Consider the following 22,389-nt stretch of genomic DNA (forward strand, 5'->3'; position numbering starts at 1 on the left):
ACAAAAAACACAAAAAAAATGCTTCGAGTACTCGACCAATCAGAAATGTTCAGCGCTGCAAGCTCCACCCAAAAGGTTCCTGTACTTTCGGAAAGTACTACCCCCCGAGCAGGAACCTTTTGGGGGGTAAAATAAAGCCCCAGGAACCCTAGTTCCTGCGGTGGAAACGCACTGAGTTCCTCAAAAGGTTCCTAGTTCCGGGGTATAGTTCCTGCGGTGGAAACGCGGTTTAAGGGTAATGGTAAGACCACTGATCTGTATGGGACATTCAACGCTCACCCCTCCCCCACCCGAGAACACGGAAAACTTCAGATGCTTTAGCGAAGCATGGCACAGCATGGTTATGCTGACCGTAATTTTTCACTTACTTAGAAACGAAAGCACATATTCATGCATGCACGTATAAAGATGAGACGGCATCTTGAGCAATGTGCTATCGACCGAACTTGCAATGTCAAATCACATGATGGCAAAGGCAGCTAAGCTTACAAACTCCGCGGCATATAGGCGACCAGCAGCTCTTTAGTTTGTTGGTCAGTTGGTCCACAAAAGTGTCCTCCTGTGGATGCATGCGCGGTCGCAGCTATTGCGGATTTGGGCTTGTTATTACTGATGTTTTATGTTTACTATTAACATTTAGCCTACTAATGTTTTATATTGATTTTCTTATTTATTGATTTGATATCAATAAATACATTTGCTTATCCATAGATTGAATGGAAATTTTTAAATATTGTTTTCACAGTTGAAAATGTAGGTTTTGAAAATATAAGTTAGGTCTATTGAGGTGTCCAATCGCCATCACTGGTGTCGTGGAGAGGAAGAAAATCACGCCCCTCTGCGAAGCTGAACATTCACACCTACTGATAGTTTGACTCGGGGCCATAGAGAAAAAAACTATCAGCTCTGGTTTCGCTAAAGGCAGCTAAAGAATTCTGTATTCTGGTGCTGGGGGAGGGGTGAGGGGCGATTCAATGGATGAGCGTGAACGATTGTGCGTGAATAGCTGGTAGTTTTTTTGAAGCTATTATCATGAGTAGGCCTTTTAGGCCTACTGAGTAGTAAAAAGATAAATGCCCAAAACAAAGATACAAGTGTCACATTTTTACTTGTTTTATTTCTAGTAATAATAGGTTCGCACCTTGTTTCATATTCAAAAATCAGAGCCTTGCACGTTAGGAACTGTGTTACATTACATTACATTACAGGCATTTAGCAGACGCTCTTATCCAGAGCGACTTACACAACTTTTTTACATAGCACTTTACATTGTATCCATTTATACAGCTGGATATATACTGAAGCAATGCAGGTTAAGTACCTTGCTCAAGGGTACAACGGCAGTGTCCTTACCCGGGAATCGAACCTGCGACCTTTCGGTTACAAGCCCAGTTCCTTACCCACTGTGCCACACTCCGTCCGTGTTAGAAGACTGCTCACGCTGTCTGCGTAGATGCAACAGCACATGCATAAACTATCGGGATGCGTTTCGTGGGAATATAGGCGTCTCTGTGCTTTACCATGTCCACACAACCAGTGATAGAGTTTATGGAGTTTATGAAACTAATTGTCCACATAATTACTATTCCAATTTCAGCAATACATTTACAGTTACCAATCGGAGAAACAGGTCGCTACCACTAATGTTACTAATGATTGGCACATGTGATGAACAATTTTCTTACACTATCATAGGATTGACAGCCCAAGCAAGAACCACGTCAAATAACCAGGAATAAATGTATCATTATTTATATTCTTTTAAAATATTTAAAATATTGCGATCGTTTCGTTATCATTTCTCTAAAATGCCTGTGCATTTCGTTTGTATTCCTATACAAACGAATATCATAGTCCTACATAGTTATGCAAGTGGAAAAATTTATATAAGGGTTAAAATGAAATGCATCCATGTTAAAATACCACACAATGGAAACAGATATCCTACACGTTTGCAGATGTTGCTATTATGTGCAACTTTTTTAATTTTTACGCAGAGTATTCACATTTAGGCATCTACATAATTATCAAAGTTTTAATCGAAAAGATTGTTAATGTAACATGTTATGGATGTTACATCCTATCAAGGAATTGGCTTTTCACGCACCACACCACACCCCTCATACCTGAAACTATAATGGCATGGGCGGGGCTGTTATAATAATTTCTATTCAAATTATTATTGGGAAAATATGGCTATAAAAGAGAAGCATGATTATTTCGGCGACCAGTTCGGTTTGGTATCGCTTGCCAAGATGAACATACGACCACAGAGATACTCTGCCAAGCAAGCTTTGGACCTGATTCAGAATGCCAGTGAAATGGATTCGGGCGATGAGGAGTTGGAGCTGGATATTGAATTTGATTCAGCTTCTGAATCTGATTCTGAAGTTGAGACTGAGACTGCGACTGAGTTTGTCTCAGAGAGACAGGAAAGGGCAAACGATGGGACAGTTTGGGTCGAACAGACTGCTGGTAATTCTCTGGGCAGAGCACCATCCTGCAATGTCTTACGGGAAAAGGCTGGGCCCACATGGTGCGCCAAGGAGAACATTGGAAGTCTGCTGAGCAGTCTGCTATGTCTGATTGACATTCCGATGTGGGAGCAGATTGTCAAGTATACTGTGGGAGAAGCCCACAGAAATGGGGCACAAAACTGGGACCTGTCAGTCGACGAATTGAAAGCTTTCGTGGGACTGCTGTATTTACGAGGCATCACTGGCGGTAAAAGTATGAATTTAGAAGACTTTTGGTCTTTAGACTTGGGAAATCCATTTTTCAATGAAACTATGTCGCGGCAAAGGTTTCAGGACATCATGCGCTCTCAGATTTGATGACAAGGACACAAGGGCAACACGTCTTGAGAGACAAATTTGCCATTATTTCCGAAATATGGAGCAAATTTGTAAGCAATAGTACTGTGTGTTACACACCTGGAGAAAACATAACTGTTGATGAGCAGTTGTTCCCAACTAAAGCGAGGTGCCGCTTCACGCAGTACATTGCTACTAAACCAGATAAATTTGGGATAAAGTTCTGGATAGCAGCCGACGTTGAAGCGAAGTGCCTGCTGAACGCTTTCCCATACCTTGGGAAAGATGAGGCGAGGCCTGTCGGTGAACGATTAGCTGACAATGTGGTCATGCGCCTTGTGGAACCCTTCATCGGAAAAGGAAGAAATATAACCTCGGACAATTTCTTCACATCAATTGCCCTGGCAAACAATCTACATGCAAAAAAAACTACATTGGTGGGTACCATAAACAAAAAGAGGAGAGAAGTGCCCCCTTCTACGAAGGCACAAAATCAAGAGAGATTTTCCACCACGATCTGGAGAGCTGGACACGCTACACTCACGGTTTATCAGTGCAAGCCCAAGAAAAATGTGTGCATCTTGAGCACTATGCACAAAACCGTATCGATCGACAATGATGCCAAAAAACTGCCAGAAACAATCGCCCATTACAACGCAACAAAAATGGGAGTGGATGTTTTGGACCAGATCGGTCAAGGGGGGCAGTCGTCGTTGGCCAGTTGCCGTTTTTTACAACATTTTGGATCTGGCTGCAATCAATGCCCATGTTTTGTACACGCAATGCATGAACAAAACAATTAGTCGAAGAAGATTTATTCTTGAGTTGGCCAAGGAGTTGCGTGCAAATCACATGACCGCAAAGGCAGCTCCGCGGCGTACCGTCCTAGCGCCACTCTGCAGTCCAGAAACCCCCAACACACTGCAGCGAGAGCGGTCACTAAAAAGAAAACGCTGCCAGGTATCCAGATGTGGAGGGAACAAAACTTGTGACATCTGTGACAAGTGTAAACGACTTGTCTTTGGCAAATGTACAAAAATGCAACCCAAGCTCTGTCTTGAATGCTGACGGCGTTACCGCATTACCAGCAGCTCTATTGCTAATGTTTCATATAGATTTTTTTATTTATTGATTTGCGGGTTGATTCTAAATAATTCAACTTACTAGCTATATATTTAGCTAACGTTATATTTTCAAAATCGTTTCAACTTCCTAACAATGTGCTGTATGCTAGTGGTTTTGATATAATAAAGCAAATTACTGAAGACAGCAACAAAGTAAAAAGACGAGACACCTATCTCAATGTGACTTTCTGTGTGCGCTGAAGCAATATATTGTAGGTCTACTGTAATCAGTTTTGAAATCCCACTTTTTTGCTAAGGTCTTATGTACAGTGCGGTATTATTCAGTGTTACGAATGGGCGTTTTTTGTAATTACGATGAATAAGAGACGTGCTGTCTTTGGATTTTGAATCCCCAGTCGAATAGTCACAGCTAGCTATGACCTGCTTGCCAGTGTAGCCTACATGTTTTCTGGTCACCATAAAAAACTTGTTTGAACAACAATATTTTTTACATGTATTTTTATAAAACAGAAAACCCGACCCTAAAATTTGCACGGGTGATGATGCGTTTCCCTCGAACGACAGTGATCACATGCGGAGGGAAGCGGCTAGAATGCCGAGCCATAACTAAAACATAACTTACTCTGACAGTCTAAAATCTCAAATCGCAAATATTTCATTAGGACAATGGGCTGGCAACCTGTCAGCTCGTGTCTAATAAGCACCATCTAGCGAACAATGCGAACATTTCCCGTTTGAAGGCTAATGTGTCATATGACCCAGGCCGCGCAGAAAGTTATTTCAATGCCAGGAAATGGTCCGGCACTCCTGGTGTTAAAAGGAAACCATTTTTTGACAGTGTAAATCAGTGGGCCAGTAAATTGAGAATGCAGCAGGAAAGCATAGCAAATGATACAGGCTGGTTACCTGTACCTTTTTGGTTAATGCAAGAACTGGACATTGACCTCACTTTTTTTTACAAGAAAAGGACAGTAGTGTGATAGTTTCAAAAATAGAACATTACCTTAACAGAGAAATGGAATCTTATTTGAAAGTTTTTACAGATGGTTATAGGGACCCAGAGAGTGGGAAAGCAGGATTTGGACTGTATTTAGCTCAGTTTGATTTTAGGATTGAGCAGCGTGTCACTAATGGAAGTTCTGTCTTCACAACAGAACTACTGGCAATTCTTTGGGCTTTGTGGTGGACAGAGGACGTAAGACCAAAGAAAGTCCTCATTTGTTCTGACTCAGCAGCTGCTCTGATGGCTATAAGAGGACTTAAATCAAAAGCTCGGCCTGACCTTATTAATGAGATCTTATCTGTTTTGTTCACAATTGGGAAATCTGGTTGCAAAGTCAAGTTCTGCTGGGTTCCTGGGCATACTGGAGTTGAGGGAAATGAAATAGCTGACGCTATAGCAAAGGCAAGTCTTAAGAAAGGAGAAATAGATGTAAATATATCCCTGGGAAGGGTGGAACTTAGAGGAAAAATCAAGGAGGGTGTTGAAAGAGAATGGCAGGGATTATGGGAAAAGGAGACTAAAGGAAGACACTATTTTTATTTTCATCCTCAGATTAAAAAACCCAGTTGTTGGTCTGGAACCCGAAGAGATTCAGTTAAAATTAGCACACTGAGGCTTGGACACTGTGGGTTAAATCATTACTTGCACATTGTAGGAAAACATCCAACAGGACTCTGTGAGTGTGGAAACCCAGAAACAGTCAAGCATGCTCTCCTGGAGTGTGGCAAGTATAAAGCAGAGAGGGAAACTTTCTATAAGAGATTGTCAGACCTAGGAGTAGTTGCATTCTCCATTAAATCTTTTTTTGGCCAAAGCAAGAACCACCAGCTGATCACCAATACAGTTTTACAGTTCCTGCATGATTCAGGGCTGTATATGAGAGTATGAGCTGCAATTGTTAAATTTCTATCCTGCGAAGTTGCGCCTAGTTGCGTCTACACTGCCAAAAAACTGACAAGAAGAAGAAGAAGACGTGTTCTTGGAAGAAGGTTGTTGTGATTTCAAATTCTCCGTGGGAAAACCTGGGTTTGACGGCGTTCAAGAGCAGGTAAGCGTTTCATTATGCCTTTATATTTTTAACTGAATGTATTAATGCAACAATACTGGATGCCAACCGCCGTAAAAGCTAACAAGAAGAACTGAATGCATTGGAGACCTTTTCGGTTAGTAGTATTTGCAATGTAATGATGGAGTCCTACTTTCAACATGCATGTTTGCAGTTCTAGCTGAATGTTGCTAATGCTTTAAGTTAGTAGGTGAAATGGCGTCTGTTCAGACCTGGCGTCTGTTTGGGACTAATTTGAGTTAGTGTTCTGTTAGATAACATATTTGCTACTTTGAGTATTTAACGCTAATAGCCCAGTGCAAATGTAATGTAAGACCAGCCAGCTTTACCTAGCTGATCTTGGCGATGGCCTGTTTAGTTAGCTAACAATTGAGCTAATTCGACATGTATAAACGGCTGTCCGTAAAGCACCTTTGTTCATGTCCTTTTAGCTAGCATTACATTCATTACATTACATTCATTTGGCATTCATTTAGCATTGTTGCCAGCGCCTCTTTTGAAAGCTAATGTATGTGGCGCTCTTTTGAAAGCTGTAATGTACCTTGTCCACGTCCTAATGAGATATCAACATGTTGGTTAAAATATGCATCATAAATATGATATAAAATAGTTGTGTGGTCTTCATTTGGTTTTTGGTGTTTGACAAACTGGAGCTAGCAAGCCTTTTCAAGCTAGCATTGTTGGCGCCTCTTTTGAAAGCTATTTTTGCGCTCTTTTGAAAGCATTAACTAAACATTATTTCCATTAGAAATACAAAAACTCAACTTTTTTTCATCAAAATCCTGTAGCATTATTACTCTATACCTGATGTAATCGTGGCCTTAAAAAAATTAAATAAATAAATAAATTTGCTTTGGCTTCACGCCAGTGCATTGTGTAATCAATATTAATCAAGAGTATTTCCACCAAATACTGACTTAAATTGATTTTCTTTTGCAGAGTTCTCTACATTTGGCCCAACAGCTCAAATGGAAACTAGAGCACAAGATCAGAATGAAGGTAGTTATGGATATTTTATGGAAACAGCTCTTTGCTCATTGACTGTTTGTCATTGTCAAAACACAATTACGATTTTAGCCTGCTGTGTGTGTTACTCAATGTATTTTTCTTACTTGGTCCAATTTCATATCCTTTCAGCTCCCACACATGGCCTTATGACTGTTGCCCCAGTGAAGAGCCCGAGGTCCAGCCTTCCCCACTCAAGACATGCCTGAGACAAGAGTGACTGTATTCCAAGTTGATCCAAGGTGATCCTAACTTAAATGTAGTTCACCGTTTGAAAAAGACAAAAATACTCAACACTATTAATGTTGAAATCATTGGTCTATGGTTATTACTTTCCTGAAACTACCGTTCACCCTTTTTATGTTTTTGTATCTAGTTTTGTATGTTTGTCTCATCTTCTGTACCATAATTATGCTTGCACATATTGCCTACCTAGAAATGTAACTTGAACCTGATCTCAATGGTATTCTATACAATGACAATAAAGGCTTTCTATTCTATTTGGGCTTGATATGTGTACATTTTTTATTGCTGCAATTAAAGTATCTTAAATTTTGAAGATTGGGATGGCAGGTATGCCATCCCGCCAAGTTACGCCTTGGCGGGGGCATGCCCCATACCTATACAGCACCGAGAGTTTGGCACTTTTCAGGGTTCCCCACAGAAATAACCACAACAGCCACAGACACTCAGCCCTTAAAAACATTAAATTCTGTACATTCTGACCCCATTTCAACAGACAGATTTCATAAACAACTTCACATGTCCACACAATAAAGCCCCAAACTAAGGGGATTTTGCGTTTTCTCCTTCTTCTTCTTCTTCTCTTTCTTCTTCTTCTCATTCTTATTTTTCCTGCCGCCTATCCCACTAATAACATGTCTCCCCATTGGACATTTTACTGACACCCGCCAAATCTTCACCTACGTGACCCAATGAAAAACTCGCATACACACGCAAAATACCCATACCTTTTTACTCTGAAACATTCTCAGTACAAACAGCTAGTCCACCTGTGGCCTAGTGGGTAAGGTTACAGTCTTGGGATCACAGGGTCCTAGGTTCAAGCCCAGCTAAGAATGCCTTTCTTTAACCTGCTTTTAACCTCACTAATAATTGTCTACTACTTCTCAATTATTGCTTTTGCACCATATCTACCAGCCGTTCCCCGAACGTATACACTGTATTATGACGTACCGTCTGCACGTTCAATTGCTAACCGGCTACAATATGGCAAAGCCATATGGATTCAACGGGAGCTCTTCTGTGCTTACTCGCCTGTGTTCTTCTTTAAAACCACGGACAGGTTTGCTAATGATTTTTCACGCATTGCATAGCTATGTCATGGTGCTGCCCTAACAAAGTGACAGACTGGTAAACCTCCGGTTGAACGACTGAATCCCGCCTCGTCCTCAGGCAGATAATTTCCTCTTTTACACTAATGTTTTCTTATGCTTTTATATTTGCTTTACCAAAACTCACTCACGGCCACCCATATGCATTTCATGACGGCAAATGTATTCCTTTTATTAAAAAGTTATACCAGTTCACCGCTGTGCCATTTCTACAAACTATATTTCTTCACTTCGCTACCGTACAAAACCTTCTTATCAGCACGTTTCTACATTCATGTTACCTCGCCCTGTTCTCTATCTAGCCACATACAAACAATTACCACATATGTACGTTCTGCAACTCCCCATTAAAACATTACATTTAAAATCATGACTCACCAATAAGTATAACTACTAGTACTGAACATGAGAAAAGCACAACAGTGCAATAGATTTCACTCGTTACTTAACCCTCCACTTTAACGATTAATGCTTTACACCGACTATTATATATAGAGTGGTAACTTTCTTTACTCCGCACTATATTCTGTGATCATGTCAACCTTCACCTACATGCCCATTCTGCTAAAAACATATTGTTTCAACTACGCAATTTCATCATTTCGTCATAATTTCTCGCACACTGTTGTTATTTTCTCATATGCAAAGCCTGCTGGGACATATGCGTCTGCTCCTATTCTCCACTATCAACTTTTCCGGTTCTAGCTTAGCAAAACAGCGAAGAGGATTCCTACCTGCTGATAAGCCTATCAAAATGCCTTATAAACCTTACAAACACTAAAAGTGCATCTCCACGAAATAACAGACAACGGAGCAGGACAGAAGGGTATACAAGTTGCGACCTAGGGAGCTCTAATTCTACGCGTTTGCTCATTCTTTTATCAATCAAGGCTCATTGGATGGCCCTCAGATCCGTGAGTACATACACTAGCCATATTTAAACTGCGCTTCTGTTGGGTTTACGCTTACGCCACCGCATGCTTTGTCACAGCCACTGTTTTACATATATAGCAAACCGACACTGCTAAACCGTATACGCTCATCAGACTGTACAAATTCACACAAGGATAGCCATAATCCACAACCGTTTCTTACAGGGTCACTTCGCATTTCTCACTCTCATAATAAAACGCTTTGCAAAAAGAAATGATATCTCATAAAAAACATGTTTTCAACGTACAAAAATGCCAAGTTACTCAAAAGTATTGATATCAAAATGACACCAAGTTACGGTACTACAAACAATATAGGCTATCTTGCCTCACTGAAATTACATAAGATGTATTTCAAAGCAGTGCTACCCAATATTTCCTCAATTCTTTCAAGTCACTTGGCCCTGTGTTTTGTAATCTTACCATTTTACAATGTCATGCAAACTTTGTGTCAGATCAAAGAGTCAAATATTTCGAATTGCCTCATGGAACACAGAAATTCATGTAGAAAACTGCTGCTGAGTAACTGCAGGAAGCATATTTCTCCAGAAAACATGTTTATACTTGCTTCTGAACTGAATTTGAGTACATGTACAAGTTATTGTATATTTGCTACGTACAATAAATACTGCATGTAAAACACATATTGTACATACATACATAGAGAACTTCTTTATCCGCATGGGGACATTTCCCTGGCAGCATCTTACATTCACATTCACGAACACACACTTATACCAAGAAACATACTATTATTCACGCAACAGAAAGCCTGGGCAGCAAAATACATACATACCAATACAAATTGGACATACACACGCCTATTGAATCAATCTTGACTGTGAGAGAGCCATCCACACATATGTTTGGCCTGTCCATGTAGTGCATGCTTATACACACAGGCCCAAGTGACTTTAAAGAATTGAGGAAATATTGGGTAGCACTGCTTTGAAATACATCTTATGTAATTTTGGTGAGGCAAGATAGCCTATATTGTTTGTAGTACTGTAACTTGGCGTCGTTTTGATATCAATACTTTTGAGTAACTTGGCATTTTTGTATGTTGAAAACGTGTTTTTTATGAGATATGAATTACAGAAGCAATGGCATTTTATTGGTAGGATAGAATGGAGATCAAAATTACAACACCATGATATACCTTTTTTTAACACACAAAATCAAAATGTATGGTCAGGGTTTAGTAAGTAAGCGACCAATCCGCAACGTTGTGGAAAGGTAAATAACGTAATAAAGAAGTTTAAACAACGTGTCAGCGACGTAAATCTATAACGTTACGACGGATGACTGCCTGGTGACGTAATCACAACGTCGGGGTAAGGTTATTCTATTACATTGTCAAACGTAAAGTTGTAAAGACGTAAGTGTTACGTATCCACAACGTTGTTTTGCGACGTCGCAGCGACGGGGCGCTGGTCTTACGTTTTTACGGTAATACTACGTAAATTGAGACGTAACGCGGACGTTATGAGACCAATAGAGGACGTTAATAGTATGTCGCCACAACCATATTTTGTTAGTAGAAGTTTCGGGTTGAAGTTTCTGGGGTTCTTGTGGGTATCGCGTAACCAGATGCACCAGTGTTTGTAAATGAATTGATTTCGTCTTTAACACGGTGGTTTGGAACTGTAGAAAACGGTATGTTTAGAGTCGCAATAGCTCTCAGGAATTCGTGCCAACCTAGCCGTCTCCTTCTAACATTCACCATTTGTGGCGCTGTAACACTTTTCACTAAATCAATGCTACGTCCCAAATGTGTGTATGTGTCTCTCTCGCTCGCTTTCTCTCTGTCTTTGTTCTGACTATCATTCTCTACAGGATCCCCATTCCCATTTGTCCCATCTGCCGTCAATCATCATTACATCCTTGTCCCGTCTCCACCAAAAAGAAAGTGCCACACCACCCCGGTTCCTCCAATCAGCAGACAGCTTCACATTTTAAAAACCCCGGACTTCCTGTTTTTGGTAGCTCTCGTGTTGTCAATCTGTCTTTGAGTTTTAGCCGTATGTTTTTTTGCTGGTGTTTAATCTTCGTATTGTACCGTTCCCTAGTGTGTTGCCATTGTGTATGTTGTTATCCTCTGTTTGTCTGTCCCGTTGCATTCCATGTGGCCACGACGAGGCCTTGGGACAGGGTAAGACAGAGGCCTCTATACATTGAGCACACGTAGTTTTGGTACTTGTATAGACACCTTAGGTTAGGAGTGGTTGCCACCTGCTGTTTCTGTTTGTTAGCTAGAGTAGAAGTCAGACTTTTGTCTTGTAAATATACTAGTTAGCCTTGTCCTACTTTTGATTTTCAGCTAGCTGTTTGGTTTTGTTGTTTTTCTTTTCTTTAGCAACACTCCGGTTCCTTTACCTCGATTGTGTGTCTTGTTTAGCCACTTGTATTTTCACTTTTGCACTTTAAATATAGTGAACACACTTCACTTGGCAGTCCGTTTCAGTCTCCTTATTACTATCACACAATTGCTCATCTTTAAATCACCCGGTCTTATAAATATATAAATGTTACTCACCCCATGTACCCCTAAACCTTTGGGGCCATAACATCAAATATGTGGGTACCAGGAATAACGGTACCATTTAAAATAAATTTGCCCGATTCATTCCACGAAGCCAAGTCTTTCGATTGAAACATCTTATCTAAAATGTATTGAGCATTCTTTCGGTTTCTCGATGGCACATTATTCAAAACTTCTTTAACCATATTATCCCCCTCCACACCAACAGCGGTGGTTTGTGTTCCTGGTAAAGTCTGCTCTGCATCATTCTTTACAGAAGGTGTTGGTACAGCCAGTGTTAAAATATTAGTTTCAAGTTCCCCCTGCTTAACCAAGGACAAGTATCTATGCAATAATGATGTGTATTGCTTGGCTTTCTCGTGTGGGTCCAAATCATCTCTACTCAAAACATTCTTTATAGAGGCGTTCAAGTCATTTTCCACAGTCTGTCTTACAGGTTTGGGGACACAGTTATTCCTTAATCTATCCAAATGGCGTTGGGGGACTAAATGCATTTTCTCAGCATACTCCATCAGATTTAACTCTGTCTCGATGCAATTAGACTACTTTTAAACGGAACAGCCACACTTAAGTGGAAGAAGGAATCCCCCCCTTTGATTAATAGCTTGTTTTTTCCTACGTATGCCAATCTTTTTATCCGCAATAAACTTTCTCTGTTTTCTTCTCCAACTTTTTATATTGTGAATTTGTAAGTGGCATGGTACCACTGAGAATGTTAAAAGCCACTTCGCACAGGGTTAAGATTAACTCGTTTGATGCAGATTGCAAAATGAGTCATCTCTGTGCAGGTTTAGCTTTAAGTAACAGTTTCAAAACTGGTAAGTTCCTATGAATCCTAGCCGACATATCGGTGTCTCAACTCTTTTTCTGGACATGAATAGCCGGATACTCTGAAAGCAAATCTGTTCTGAGACGATATGGGTCTGGTGTTTTGGCTTTATAATCAATCAGTTATAATATCTGTAAGGCTTTTCTGTGGCGTTTTTAAAACATGCTTTGTATTACCAGGGTACATTTGCCGGGCCAGTACATTTATTTGATTATTGTCTCTGGGGTTCTTAAACAAAATCAGATAATTCGTATTCAAACTGATCGTTCTGCTAGTTTTACCCTGAAAAAACATTCTGTACCAGGTAGACGGTGATGTACGTATTGCGTAAACACCTTTTCAACCTGGTGGTTATTACTAGTGTCTTTCATCACATTGTCAAAAATTAATAAATTATTCTTAGCCACAGGCAGGAGGTTGTCGTCGTATAGAGTGCTGGGTATCCCTTCAACGAACTTGATGTCTCTTATCTTCATTAACTCATCGTAAAGCGGTTGCCAACAGTCATAAATGTATACAACGTTTTCAATTTTATCAGAAATCACATTGTCTGCATTAGCAATCAGCATCTTTATAAAAAACGTTTTCCCCGATTTTGAAGGTCCACTTATTACACAAGAGAAAGGGTGTTGAAGTCTAAAGTCAAAATTTGTGATGTCTCTCAAACCCTGAATAGGTCTATCCATACCTCTCTCAGTACCCATAAGGCAATGTCAAGAAATCAGAAAGTAGGACACGTTTGTGTACACAACTTTAAAACGCTGAATGACTGATTTGTTTTTCAGTGTGAGTTGCTTTTTATTCCTCACAATGTTATCAGTGCGTGCAAGTATGTGTTGAGTGCTGTCTCTATTCACCACATAATGGTCAACAAGGTCAATCAGCGTGTCTAACTTGATCACCTTTGAATTTTCAGCATTCAGAGTAATTCCTTTTGCTTTCATACACGTTTTACCACTAGCCGTCCGATACCCGTAGGTCTTTGGACCGCCCGAGCAAAATTCTGTGATGTAATCCCCGCCGCCTATTTCATCCATCAGATCTCCTAGATACGGCCCTAGGGACGGTTCCCAGTCACCATCCTTAAAAACAAAGACAACACTGTCTGTGTCACTGTCCAACAATCTGTCACCCAGCTTATCCATAAGATTGTACAATTCTAATCGTGCATGAGCCGCTGTGAAAGCACTGAGAAGCATGTTTATGTTGCGAGTTTGTCCACCATTTCCATCTGCATGACGCCACTGAATCAATGCCATGTCTTCCTAGACAAACGAAAAGTGGGTGACATCATACTCGTCACCAAAAATGTATCAAGCAAACTGTTCAGAGTCTGTCAACATTTCTGCTACGGGTAGATTTTTTCCTCATTGAGAAGCGCCCCCAGAGGCTGTTGAGGAGAACTTTGTTGATGGATCTCTGGGCTTGATTCACACACATTTCATCAGGATTCAACCTAATATTCTACTTTTCAAAATAGTCTTCAATATAGGCTCGTCGGCCTCTGACACAGCATGCGCAGCATGCACTGGGTAACCGCTGTCTGAGCTTTGCGGGATGCCACACCTCATCTATCCTGACTACCACATAATCCTTCTCAATAGCTTTCATCAGCTCGATACTACCCCAGCATCCTGAAATCCACCTTTCTTCCAGTTTGTCATCAAAACGCTTTCTTAAAACCCCATATGGTATCTTTGACAATGGATGAGTGTGGTTTGGGTTATAACGGCATGCGTGACCATGATGCATACAACCGTTAAATTCAAGAGCTATTCTCGCGCCGTCTTTTTTGTAATAGCCATCAACATAATATTTACCCACCATTATCTCACCGTGGGTCAGGGCGTGGTGCACATCTACATTTCTGGTTTCCTTGACAAATTCTAACCATTCAATGGAAATGTTTGAATAAGCTTTGTGTTGGTTAATGTAAGCGTTGTTATGTGTCAGGGCTAGTGTGTCTCTGGGGAGAAAACGTGTCTTGTAGCCATACAGCAGGACGCTAGCATGGTGTGGTTAAACAGGTCAAGCCCTGTACTTTCAATAAATTCGTTGCGGTACTTTAAGCACGCCTCTCTTAGCAGGACGACATCATTTCTACCATAGGTGTACAGTTCTTCCTGGAAGTCAAAAACACCGTCAGCAACATCGTTGTACCACTTGTCAAACTCGGGCCTTGTCCTTATCCGACGTGGCCTCATAACCATAGTAATGTTTGTCGGGATAAGGGCCTCGGTAGTTGTCATTTTCCTGATTGGAGAAAGGGCATTTCCCACACAAATTTAACACAGTGCTCAGATTTAAAGTTACAATCTCGAAGATTTCTGTTTCGTTCTCTTTGGCGGTACCAATGACGAAAAGCAGTAATTGCAGGTGTGTTTTTGGACCTCACTTCCCAGAGATCCAACCGGATCCAACCAGTGTCGCCTGTGTGACGTCAGACAGTTGGCACCTGGGCCACGCCAACTATAACACTATTTACTGAATAAAAAATGGTTGTTATAAAAGTAACGTTATGTACACACTCATTCATTGTCTAACATAAGGCTAACTTAAGCTGCCTTTACACTGCCAAGCTGGGTTAAAATGTTGTAGCAGACCTGGGGTAGAATTAATGATGATCAATTTCCACAGACGTTCTTTATCCACCTTTTGCCCGGTATGAACATCTTTACACTGCAAAGAAGAATTTGCGGGATTCTCTGCGGCTCGTACAGTTATGTATCTCATGCACACTAAACAGTCTTTCTCGTGAATGATTGTTGTGTGATATTTTTGAAACAACTGCCTTGCAAAACGTAATAAAATAATAACGCTAATCCATACTGCTGTATTCTTTTATTTAGTTTTCTCCGGTTTGACATCTTTACACTGAAATCAGACCTGGCTCTGCTCCACCTATACCCCTGGTTAATGCTCTGTTTAAAGATGGCTTTATTCCGATCATTATAATATATTGATGAATGTGAAGGAGTGGCCCTTCACTAGTTAATTGTTTAATTGATTGCTTTTAATTGATCACATTTAATTGTTTAATTGATTTAATTTGTTAATTTGATGGTGATTGTAACCCAGGTGCATTTGATTGGCTCAACCTATTTAAGTGTGTCAGTAGGGACAGAGAAGGAGAGCCATGTCTATCATTTGTACTGCTGGTGTTTTTAGAATAAATTCTTCATCTTTATAAGTCTTGTTTTACTCTGCTATCAAGTTAATTGTGAAAAAAGGCTTAAAAACAACAATGTAAATAACGGTAACGTTAAGGCCAATTCAGATCAATGATTCGCAACGAGACTAAACGGTTTTGGAATGTTGTAGAGAAAATTGCAGCGGTGTGAACTGGTTAGTTGCAGAGCGTCTGAAGCCGTTGCCTGGGGTCTCAAAAGACCCACCTTGTCAAATCGCCAAGTGCAGTTAGAACGTTTACAATCAGACGTCTTGGAATTTTGCAAGTTGCATCCAGTCTCGTTGCGAATCATTGATCTGAACTGACCTTAAGTTAGCTACACTGCAACGTTGCAACAAGGTATCATTGCATTCGAGAGACGGTTTGCGAGGTCGGTACCGGTCGGTAGCGTTAGCTAGCGTTTTTTTCTTATTGTTAACCGACATTAGATTGTGTTAATTACATTAGCTAGCTAGCTAACGCAACGTTACCTGATGTGAGAGATGGATACTGTGCGCAACGTTGTCTAAACTAATGTTGTCTTGTTCTTGACATGGTCAGGTAGCTAGCGTTAGCTGTGCAAATAGCTATGTAATTTAGTAAAGTTACATTGTCATTAAATGTAATACGAAATCTACATCAACAAATAATATGATCTCTCATGTTACCCAAAAACCTTTTAGGGTTCCATAACTCCCCCAACCCCCCACTTCTCTGTTATTGTAATGCATGCAGACACCAGAAAAAACAGTATGCCGCTCACACACAAGTGAGTTGAAGAGCGAGCCTGTTGCGTTAGTTCCGCCTACCCTCTCTGGCGGACCAACCACTGATGGGTGATGAAAAACGCGTCACTAACTGTGCACCGCTTGTGATTTTTTCCCGGGAATGTCGCCACAGACACGAAGTTTTTTAATCATGAATTATTATAATAATAATAGTATAAATTAATCTAAAAATAGGCTCAATCACCATTGTGTTACCCAATGCAACGATAGATAGTGACTTAAAAGACATTTATTTTAATGAAAATCTTTGAGATTATTACTTTAAAAAGCAAATTGGACTTTTATTTTGCCATTTTTCTCCCATTTTCTCCCCAACTTAGTCGTTATACCAGTTCCTCGTGTGTATCACAGTCCTGGTCGATGCGCTATCCTCTTTCGGTCTGGGGAGGGTGTAGACTACCACATGCCTCCTCCGATACATGTGGAGTCTCCAGCTGCTTCTTTTCACCTGACAGCGAGGAGTTTCACTGGTAGAGCGTAACGTGTGCGGAGGTTCACCCTCAGATCCCCTCCCCGCTGAACAGGCACCCCAACCAACCAGTAGGAGTCGCTAATGCAACGATCAGGACTCTCACCCTCACCGGCTTCCCACCCGTGAACACTGCCAATTGTGTTCGTAGGAACATCTCACCAAGCCAGAAGTACCGCTGCCAGGGATTGAACGCGGGTCTCTGTGGTGGTAGGCGAGTGCTTATACCTCTACACTACCCAGATGGCCCAAACTGAATTATTACTGATGTCATTGTAAAACCATGACTTTAATGCTTTAATATCTCAATGATAGTAGTGGCAGTGATTATAATGGTAAAAGCAGTGACATAATGGTAGAATGTAGGGATTTTTGGCATTTTATACAGCTTCAGCTTAAACTCTGCATTCTTCCGGTTTCAGCCACGCCCTCTTCCGATATTTAAATCGAAAAACACATACAAATAATTTTATTGGTTGAACAAATAGATACACATATATTTATCTGGATTTCCAGCTTATTTTATGACAAAATTCACATTTGAAACATAAAGGAACCAGTTCAATTAAGTCATTATATAATTTGACTGCAATCAAACTGCAACATCATTCTTAAGATAAACCTGTGCAGTATTAAAGATAATTCCTTCACATTTTTGATGTGCACAAACTAGCCTCACTCTGCATGATTCTGTCCCAGTCTTTGAAAGGCTTTGAGAGATAGGTAGATGGGGGATGTTCAGAGAGTCTCCTTTACTTCTCATTTTCATTTTCAGAGTGCCATACTATTCAAGCAGGCCATGTTTTTCATTGGTGGAAAGAAACTTTTTTACTTACCTTGTTGAAGAACAGATGCTTATTTTATGCTATCTTGCTTACCTAAACATATTATCTCACTCCAGGAGATACTGGATAGACCATACTAGATGAAAAGCAGATTTCAAATAAAAATGCCTTTTATTATCTCAATTATTAATTATAAAAGCAAAATGAAAGTAGATGCCATTAATATGTTTTGCAAACATTTGTTTGTTTGCTTGTTTTGACCAAGTTGACAATTATTCTTAGAAACGAAGTGGTTTATTATTGTATGCAGAGCATTTAAACATCTGAATTGATCGCATCCCATCTGTGGATTTTCATCACTTCGCCTGAGTTATTCTACTGCAAGTCTGATATGCTTATAAGGGGGTACCGCTTTTTATTTAAAGTATTTTAATGACATTTAAATACTAATTTAGAAATTATTTGAAATTCAGTATTTACAAATACTGAGTATTTAAATTACAAAGTGCATTTCAAAATACATTTAAGGAGCATTTGCATGTATTTGCCATTACTTTCAAATATGTCTTTAAAAAACATTTAAAATACTGAATTTTCAAATACGAAGTATTTGATTTATGGAATTATTTGAAAATACTTTCACATCATAGTGGTCAACACTATGCAGTTGCACCAAGCTTTTGAAAGACTTGAAGGCAGAGACTGTAAAAAATATGGACAAAGCTACTGTGACGTCACTCATTGCCTCTCCGTGGGTCTGTAAAACACGTTTTGAAGCTCAATGGCGGGCGCGGCCATGTTCTCGATTTGGAGCCAAAACCATAGAGTTAAGCGGTCTTGTGATTTTCACAATGTGATTGACAGTCCGGTGCGGAAAAGCCCATCAACCTGAACGAACGATTGCAGAACGAACTTGAGGCTAGCTGACTGTCTGCCAAAAAATATATGATCAAATGTTTACGGAGTTTAATTTCCATCCGTGACTGTACTGTGTCATGTAATCACGTTATATGTATGACATTAATAATACAATTATGTTCAGTTATCTTCAATTTATGTTTCTCGTCAAAACGAATATGCTTAGCTAGCATATCAGCTTGCCAGTGAGCTAGGTAAGCTATCCGTGGTTAGCTCACGCATTAGCAATATGAACTACAGGGGAAGAACATCGACTGCACTGATGGTCAGTCAATCAGAGATGTGTAGACTACTGGTGATTTGACTAGGCTAATTTTCATATAACTGTCTGGTAGACCTGCTGTTAAGCAAGCAAGTTATCGTGAGCATTTTGTCTAATTAGAGAACAGTATTTTGATAAGAATGCGTCGAGTGGCTGCAGACGGCCCCAGTCCAATTGTATGGATTTCCATTGTTAACCCCTTCACGCAAGCCCCCTAGGCAAATGCAATCAAATCAATAAGCCCCCTAGTGGTTTGCATGCTGGTGTGCCTAGATTGCTCAACTCAGACCTTAATTTCTCCTGAAACCAAACTATGAGTTGAAAACACAAATTGTGTATTCTAGTTTTGTTAGTAGATGATACATGACAACTATACCGAATAAGGAGTTTTGCAGCGCCACCATTGTCGCTCTGGTCCTTCATTTAACACGCCTCCCTCCCTGCAGTCTCATCTACAACTACACCCCCCACCCATGACATAATGGACAATATTGTCTATCTTGGCATTCATAAAAATATTCTTTCACCACTAAAAAATCGTATTCCGTCATAGCAACAACATAAACCCGACAATAGCCCTAAGATATGCCTATACAGCAGTGAAAACGCTGCTCACTCAACAACGAAATAAACGAGAAAAAGTTTTAAAAAATGATACCATGTCATTCTACAGTCAATATCTGGGACTAAATCTTGAATAAATATATAACCTTACCATTGGTTTTACGTGTAGAGATGTCCCTTTTGAGACTGAGTGGTCATACATAGTCTTGGACAATCCCTTTGTGAAATATACGCGCATGTGTGATACCTGGGTATCTTCCAAAATAGCTGTGCATAATACCACACGTGTTGTTTATGGCGTTGTCGCCCTTTTTAGTACAGTCTGGCTCGATTAACAATTCATTTATTTAGTAGGTGAGAGTATAAGCTTTCTAACGATGTATAACATGTCTAATTTTGCTTTTGGAATAGCGTTTTATAAGTCAGCGTAACCGGAAATTTTCTTTTCGCATTCAATTATGCATTCACTGTGTAGTAGCAGTAAAACAAAGACGCTGCTAACGAAACGTTGTCCTAATTTCTTGGAAAATACTATTCTTATTGAGGACTTCTGAGCATAGCTAAGCCATATGTTTGCTGATAGACCTAGCTGACATCGTTTTCTGGTGTAAGACAAGATTTCTACCTTTCACAATGAGCTCCCTCCCTGCATGCAAAGCAGATTTTAACTGTTATGTTGGCACCTGTAAGTCAGAACTTTCTGTGTATGATGATTTCATATTTATAAAGCAGCCATATGGATGAAAATGCTTTCAATTAAATACATTTATTACACTTTAAATGCACAAAGATATCATGTTAAACCTACATCACATAATCCTATCAAATAATAGTAGCAGTCACACAATTCATAGTAAATAAGTGCACATTCCACTTCAAAAAAGTTCAAAAGTATTTAGGCCTCCAACAAACTCTGGCAGAGGCCAGAGCCTGGTGTAGCAGTGACTGTGACTATGGAACAATTAATGCATGATCCCTGCAGACTGGGATTCTGGGATCCTGACTTTTGTACTGCTATGACTCATCCACTACATTAAAGCAAGCTGTGTTGTTAGATGTCGGATGCCGTGGATATGAGTATAAAAAAACCCATCTATGCACGTAAAAATGGTCTCACTCAATCGAACACATTGCTGAACACTGAAATTATAGCAAAAAACGCCAGAAAGTGAATCGCTTTAAGCCAAATTCAGCTTGTTGATGAGAGCTTGTTGCAGCTGAGTCGTTCCATGACACTCGATTAAAGAAAACAAACACTAGACGGCCAATGCAGCCATCTTGAATGGCTGGCATTTCACTGAGGTGCTCATTCACGGATTCCTCAATTTATCATAGCAATGTAAAGATATTTCAACGTATAAAATCTTATTTACTGTAGTTATCTCTGCCAGGCGAGAGCCTGGAAAGGATTATGTGTTTGGTCGCGCGCGCGCGTGTGTGTGTGTGTTTGTGTATCTGTCCGCAGTTAATCTCACATACTACTGGGCCAATCAGCCTAATACTTGCTGTGCATGCTGGCAGCAGGCCAAGGACCTGAATTCTAGAATATTTTGCAAATCGGTCAACGACAAACATTTTATTTGAATTAATTTCCAGCATTGTCCATTGAAATACATTCGCGGCTAACTGGCCGGTAGGGGCCGCAACTGCTTCCATTTGGAATGAAAGTCCAGCGATGTAAAATGTCCATTTCAACATTAAAATGGCAACAAAATAATCCGCCAACTAATGGGGTACGTTAATGTTTGAATCTGTAGCAATTATTTTGTGGCCATTTTCACGCTGAAATTGGTATTTTACATTGCTGGTCTTTTGGAATTGTTCCTGTCCAGATTTGAAAAGAAAGTGCCAAACTATAACGTCAACATTAGTTCTGTCTAACACATCGTGGCTGATATGAATGACATTAGCTAACATGTCACCACCTTAAGCGTTACTTCTGTTTTTGATCTTATCTGTGCTGATTTTATTTATTTTATTTTTATTTTTTAAATTATATTTTACTGTATTTTATTCTAGTTATTTTATTATTTACTATGTTAGTTACTGTTGCTATATTCTATGATCTTTTATTACACTTTCTTACATTTATTTAATTGTGTTTGTAATCTCGGCTACATTGAAAATGAGGGCCTGGCCCTCAATTGTACCTCCGAGAATTTAAATAAAGGTTCTGATTGACTGACTGACTGAATCGGCATTCTTGGGATTTTCAGTGGCACATGGTAAAAACTTGTAATATTGTATTTGTCTGGTCACTATTGATTGTGTAGCCTCTATTGTTGCATCAGCAAAGCTAACACGCCTGGCGGAGATCTGCACTCTACTGAGTGCACTCTTCTAGTTTTAACTGTTTTTCTACCAATGTGTCAAACATTTCATTGTATTTTGAGACTGAAACTCCAATTCTTATTTTCCTATTTTAATAGACTGTGTCCTAGAGCACTTTCCTGGCACTTCCACCCAAGATGTCAGGAACATTCTGAGAAGAAATAACAAAGTAACAAAGAAAGCTGCGCCAGGAGGCTGAGCCAGGCTGGCGGATCCCAAAGGTCTGCGTAGACAATCAGCACACAGCATTCTCTTTAAATTTGATTTACGTTATTTATACTTTATATAATGTTTTCCTTTTTTTCTTGATTGCACTGATCTGCGTACACAGGGACACGTTTTTATTTAGTTTATACCCATCTATGGTGACTTCTGTCACTTTACTTTTACTTTATTCAGTTAATTTTTTCAACTGTAGTCCCTAGAAAGGCAGAAGTGCATGTTAAAGGTGTGTTCTGCAGGTTTGGAAATAA

At 39.9% G+C, this 22,389-nt stretch overlaps 1 long non-coding RNA gene across 1 annotated transcript; it reads left to right on the top strand.

Moving 5' to 3' along the window:
- The first annotated feature begins 5,583 nt into the window (after window positions 1-5,583).
- Window positions 5,584-7,236, top strand: LOC118232295. The gene is made up of 3 exons (XR_004766244.1): window positions 5,584-5,949; window positions 6,907-6,966; window positions 7,105-7,236. It is a non-coding gene; the product is annotated as an uncharacterized LOC118232295 (long non-coding RNA).
- Window positions 7,237-22,389: the final 15,153 nt, after the last annotated feature.

Source organism: Anguilla anguilla, chromosome 7 (genome assembly GCF_013347855.1).
Source record: "Anguilla anguilla isolate fAngAng1 chromosome 7, fAngAng1.pri, whole genome shotgun sequence".
In the NCBI taxonomy this organism is placed as follows: Eukaryota; Metazoa; Chordata; class Actinopteri; order Anguilliformes; family Anguillidae; genus Anguilla; species Anguilla anguilla.